The sequence below is a fragment of the Corvus brachyrhynchos genome, unplaced genomic scaffold, assembly GCF_000691975.1.
Source record: "Corvus brachyrhynchos isolate BGI_N302 unplaced genomic scaffold, ASM69197v1 scaffold15, whole genome shotgun sequence".
In the NCBI taxonomy this organism is placed as follows: domain Eukaryota; kingdom Metazoa; phylum Chordata; class Aves; order Passeriformes; family Corvidae; genus Corvus; species Corvus brachyrhynchos.
Window position 1 is genome coordinate 1,009,440 of NW_008238349.1, and position 6,089 is coordinate 1,015,528.

At 44.5% G+C, this 6,089-nt stretch overlaps 1 protein-coding gene across 1 annotated transcript in view; it reads right to left on the minus strand.

Annotated features, from left to right (window-relative positions):
• Positions 1–6,089, minus strand: part of AUTS2 (autism susceptibility candidate 2) — a gene marked incomplete at its 5' end in the record, with an annotated part of 567,626 nt that overhangs the window by 236,017 nt on the left and 325,520 nt on the right. The window lies entirely within an intron of this gene.

Below are 6,089 nucleotides of genomic sequence, written 5' to 3' on the forward strand. Positions count from 1 at the left end.
CGTTCCCCGCTCGCTCCCCGCTCGCCGCCCTCGCTGCCAAACGCCTCATCCTTTACAGCAAACGCGCTCGGCTCCCGCTCTACTGCCGCTCGCACGGCGGGGACCCTCTGTGCGGCACATCAAATGAATAAAAAGGAGCCTTATCTTCCCTCCTAATGGGCCTTAAACAGTAAGAAATGCTTCCTGATTGCCGGAGCCTCGCTAGCGCAGGAAGGCTGGGTGATCTTTCACCCTTGGGGCAAGTTTAAGGTGCTGCGTTTTGCAGAGTGAAAAAGACAACACCTGTACAAATACGCAGCATAAATTGCCCTTGTGGGAAACATCCCGGCTTCGCAGAAACAGTTTTTGGAATAATACTGAGGAATGGTTTCTCTAATCCTACCCTTAGCCAAAATAAATACATGCCAAACAGTAAGACAGCAGTATCCCATGACCTGAAGTAATTGATTAAAATTGGGTTCTCAGCCACTGTTTCCCCTCGTTTGCCAAACGTGGTGGTTGGTACCCACCATCCAAGGAGTTTTTCTGAGTATCCAGCACCCTCTTGACCAATGCTTTGCCCTTCCTGGAGCACAGAGGGGCTGAATGGCCTGACAGCTTCTCAGCCTTTCTGTGCCAGCCCCACAGAACCCAGAGAGATGGGACCTGGGGAGGGCAGGATCCCCCCACCAACCCCCGGAGCTCCCACATAAAGGCCCGAATTGCAGCCAGTCCCTGTTCAGGAACCTTCAGTGCCTTCAAACCCCACAGGAACTCTTGTCCAGTGGTTTCTTGCTGTTCCCTGGCCGGGAGAGACAGGGAATGTCTCACACAAGCTAAGGCCACACACCAATTTCTTTCTTCTTCTTACTAGACTGGAGATGACACACTTTACATTTTGAAGTTTTCCTCTAAAAATCCCCCCCAGTCTTCCTATACCTGCACCTATGCTTGAGAAGTGTGAAGAATGCGATGAAAAAAAACCCAGCTCTGACGACAGGCCCTTCTTTCAACAGCTCAATAAATTCTCAGAGTTCCCTTAATGACAAAAATTTCTCAGACTAGGTAAACTGTAATTTATTATTTATATTCCAGCAGTGCATAAACACCAAATGGAAACCCTGGTAGAGTTTTAAACTGTGAGAAGAGTAGAGATATTACTGTAGCACTCTATGGCCGTGGTGGTGGCTGGGTATAAATGTAGCTGGCTCCCAGCTGTCTCTCTGCCACAGCCCTGGCACCATCCAGGGGGATATTTTTCCCTTGAAGTGCTACCAAAACTCTTCCTTCCCTCATTTCTCCCAGGGGTGAGGAAAAAATACCCCAAATACAGTTTTGTTTCCAAGCACCCTACTAAAAAAAATCCCAAACTGATGCAACTGCTCACATGAGAGTGGATTGCACCCAATTATAAATGTAATCCTTTGGATAAAAGATGTCATAAAGCAATTTCACCACCATTTAATCCATTTATGACAAAGCTTTTGCAGAACACACAGAACACAACCCTGTGCAAAGCAGCTGCTTATTTTGGCCTTCTGTTTTCCAGCACAGTTTGTGCTGGGGTTGCTCTGGGTTCTTCCTGTTCCCCTGGAAAGGGGTTGCTCTGGTTCTTCCTGTTATCCTGGAAAGGATAATTTGCTGTGTCCTGCACATGCCTTGGAGTGGAGAGGACATGGAGCAGCTCTGCCCCAGCTGAGCAGGGTGCTCTGTGCATTCAGGTCTGCAGGGCAGGAGGAAATGGCTCCTCAAGTTCATGAACAACAAACGCTGCCTTTATCCAGAGCTAGGGACTGACATGGTTTTAGCAGGCCCTTCCCAAGTTCCTCTTGGGTTTATCAGAGCGTTTGTTACTACCTAAATCAGTCGAGTTTGCAAAGTTGGAAAGAACTACAAACAAACACACAAACACATAAACACTTGTATGTGTTTAACCACCAAACACTAAAATGCAGCCTGTGCAGTCAACTGGGAGAGACACATCTGCCAAAATGCTACTCCAAAATGCCTCTCCAAAGCCCCCACACAAAATAATTGGCCGAAAGCACTGCAGAAACATACAGAGGGTGCAGGTGTGAATGCTCTTCTGTGTGTATAGATACCCACAAATAGCCTTTTACCTGGGTATAGCAGAGTAATTTATGGTATTTCCTATGCCATAATCTTTGGTTTGTACCTGCTTTATAAGCAATCAGATGCATCAGCATTATCATTAAAAATAATCTGATTCAAGAAAGATCATTCTTCAGCTCTCTTGGTGCTTTTAATGGCACAGTACCTTTTTCTTCAAGGAAGAGAATTTTCTTTCAAAGAGAAAAATAATGAAGCAACACACTCCCACCAGCACGGGCTCCTTGGCAAGCACAACACCCACTCATTCTAATCCCAGTCCCCTCCCTTTGTTACTCTCCCCCTCTGAGCAGATGCCAACACCTGGCAAATTTAGCCACTGGCTTGACCGAGCTCTGTCCTCCCTCCTCATCCCACACCAGGGGCACCCAAAGTTGAGCCCATTTCAGCAGGGACACTTGGGCTGCAGCCAGGACCAGCCAGACACTGCTGGGCCCTGGGAGACCATGTTCCAGTGGGATTCAAGAGCCTCATAACTGACTGGGTACTCCTGAGATAAACACAGAACTAAGGCATCAACAGCGATGTTTTTTTAGGCTGCTCATCCTACCAAAGTTGGATACAACTCCAGCCAGAAGCAGCTCTGTTTGTGCAAAGCAGCTCCCTTGATCAATGAAGTATTTTCCTAAGAAGTGAAAAATCACTGAAGTGCCTCAGATCAAGCCTTTAATTATAAAATTAAACAGAGTGGGGAGAGGAAATGGTAGAGATGGAGAACAAAACAGGACCTCACTTCTTACCTCATCTTTAGCACCTGACTTCCTTATCAGAGCTCTTTGTACATCTTTTCCAAACAAGATTTCCTTTGATTTCCAGAAGACAAACTTCGTGTTTGCACTTATGTTTTTAATGTTGTATTAATTACCATGGGTATAATTTTAAAGATTGTATCGAGATATCAAAAGATAATACAGTTGCACTTCAATTTGTCAGCTCTGCAATAGCTTGCCCTAATTTTAGATTATCAGCTCTGGAGACCTGCTCAAAGAGTAAGACTGACAGACTTTTTAATGGAGAAAATCGGAGTTCCCCTGGGATCCATACTTTTTTCTGATTCAGTAAGAAATCCCAGTGGCATTTGCTGAAAGGATCCCAGGATGGAGAATGACACCTCTCTAAGAATTAGTGCTTCTCACTCTGATGCAAGTCGTCCAAATATACTCTCCCTCCACAGACATGCCCGCTACTTCTTCAGGCTTTTCAGCAACAGGAGGGTGAAATGTCTACTTTGAGTGCTCCAGTCCAGTCCTGTGTGTCAAACTGAAGTGAAGGAGCATGAATCTGTATAAATAGACAAATTATCCACCCAAAATATGTCATTTAAAATTGAGATGCTGACACAGCCTAAGCTACAGCACCGCTAAGTAGGGGCTGCATCATTGTTTCAATTAAATATCCTTGTTTCTTCTTCCCGAGAAACCTCTGGAGAAATGTCTCATTTGAGGGCAGACACAGACAGAAAGTGACTCTGTCTGTCGGCTCCCAATTAAAGGCTGGGGAAGACGGATTGGAGGCACAGCCATCACCTAACAGAGATCAGATATCAGCTGTGATTTATGAAGCCAGATAGGCACAGATCCAAGTCAGGAAAAAGGAATGTGACCAGGCTGAGACACTGCCTTTCCCACTCTGCCACCCCTCGCCATCCAGCTGCTCCTCAGGCTCCCAGGTCCTGCTCCTTCATTCCTTCTGCTGCTCACGGTGGCCCATCCAGTCAAGCTTGAACCAGCTCATCCTCCAGCCCCTCGACCTGTCACACACCATTCCTGATGCTGATTTGCCATATTTTATTCAAAAGCTCTGGTCTATCTTTCTGGATTCCAGGTTTTATTTATTCTAGCAGAAATATGTACTTATATGCATTCCTTCTACCTCTCATGGATCTCCTCTGGAGGATCAGTGTGGGTTTGCCCTCAAAAATCCTAAATGAAGCAAAATTGCCTCTTTTACATTTTCTGAAGAGCAAGCACAGAACTGCTCTGCAGCAATTAACCCTACATTCTGTACACTACAGGGCATCAACATCTGCAAGAGATAGTCCTAAAGAAAAGCAGATCTCCTCTTCCCAGAAACATTTCAGTCCAAGCTGTTTCTGGTGGGAGGGGCACAACTCCACAATCCTCAGAACACACTGAGCGAGGTCCAACCCAGAGCAATTTGTCAATTCACTGCTAGAACAGCTCCACAGCTGGAGGCCAATATCATCATGATATAAGACATTTGGGTAAAGGATCTTCAAACTTCTAATCCTGCTGAGCACCCTCAGCTCCCCTGGTTATTAATGAAAACTGAGGATGTTGGGCACTGCTGATGAAATGATCCCTTGCACAGGATCTGGCTCCTCGCTTCTCCCAGTGCAGTGTGCTTGCAGGAAATTTTTGTCCTAAAAATGTTATTTTATTTAAAGCAGGAATTCAAAAATCTTCTGGGTCCTATTGAAAGAGATCTAAAAGATCCTGCCTGTCTGAAGAAAAGAAGTTTCTACTTGTCAGTTAAACAAAGGAATAACGCACAGCCTCCTTTATAGTGTGTACTTTACCTGTCATCCAACAGCCCATTATCACGTCACGGCAGAGTGCACTTTTCTACAGGTCACTTTGTTTAAAATGACATGGATAATGCACATGTCAGCGAGCTGACAGTCCCCACCGTCCTTCAGAGATAAAACCCAGCGACGAGCGCCTGTTCTTATCTGGGGTACATGCCTTGGTCTATCATCTAAGTCAGGCAGAACATGATTTCTCCAGAGAGCACTTTTTTCATTTCCTGATTTTAAGAAAATCAAATAAGCACCATTTGTCTTCATCTGAATATGCTTGACCTGCTCAAATGATGATGTCTCGCATTTTATAACAGGCTACATATGCTGAATTCAAATTAACAGCAGAATAAGGCCTTTAGATCTTTGCCTGGGCTGCCAGCACAGCCTGAATAAATATGCCAGGGTGAGCAGTCATCTCTTAGAACTGGGCCTGAGCTGTAGAGCTCAAAGCTGGGTCTGGTTCTGACATTTGAAAAGCACTAAATTTTTTGGGATATTTGGGTCTGCACATAATCTCATTCCATTAGGGGGAAGACAAAATATAGATGACGGAGATGAAATACACATCTGGATTTTAAATCCTGCCCACATAAGTAGTGGGATATTCTGTGTGAGGTACAGTCTCGAGTCTCTCTTGTATTGTGTTGTGGAAACCATCCTGAAGCAGCATCCCCCCTCCATCCCCAAAAGCTGCCTCTGGCTTTCTGTACAGGAGTGCTGCAAGAGAAAATACAGGGAAACAGGCAGAGGTTCAGCTCCATAAATGCTGCAGTGACAGGAAATTACACTTTTAGTTCTGGGTGCCATAAACATAGGAGCTGAAATTCAGTTTATCATCTTCCTCTGCATAAGGAACATCCTGAAAATGAATAATCACTTCACAGGATGGAATGTAATGGTAATGCATTAAAAATTCATATTGAAAAGTGCAGGTTAATATTCTGTGCAAAAACCCAACAAAACCTCCCCTTTCTGTTGTCACACTGATTAACTCCAGTGATTAGTTCCCTTATGCAAGGAAAATCATTGCATTTCAAAACAAACAGCAGTTCTTTAACATAGTTAGCAAATTATTAAGAAACATGAGGAAAAAATCCTCTACTTGGGAAAAGAGCTGAAGGGCAAAGCTTTGGAAGTATAGACAGAATGGTTTGAGAATTTTTTTGGCTTCCTGTTACACAAACCCTGTAGAAAACTGATTAAATTCATGGAAGGTGATTTTTGTACTCATTGTTTCCCTCTGGATTTTACAGCATATTTGTACTTGGCTGTTGGATAAGCTGCACACCAGCATGGTCATCTCTCCTCTTCTTGGCTTGCCTTGGAGCTGCTTAACACAACCACTCATGAAACTCTAACCACTTCAACATTATTACAGGAACAATGTTTTCTGACATTATTTTCCCCTTCCCTGACTTCCAGCCCCCAATTTATCCAG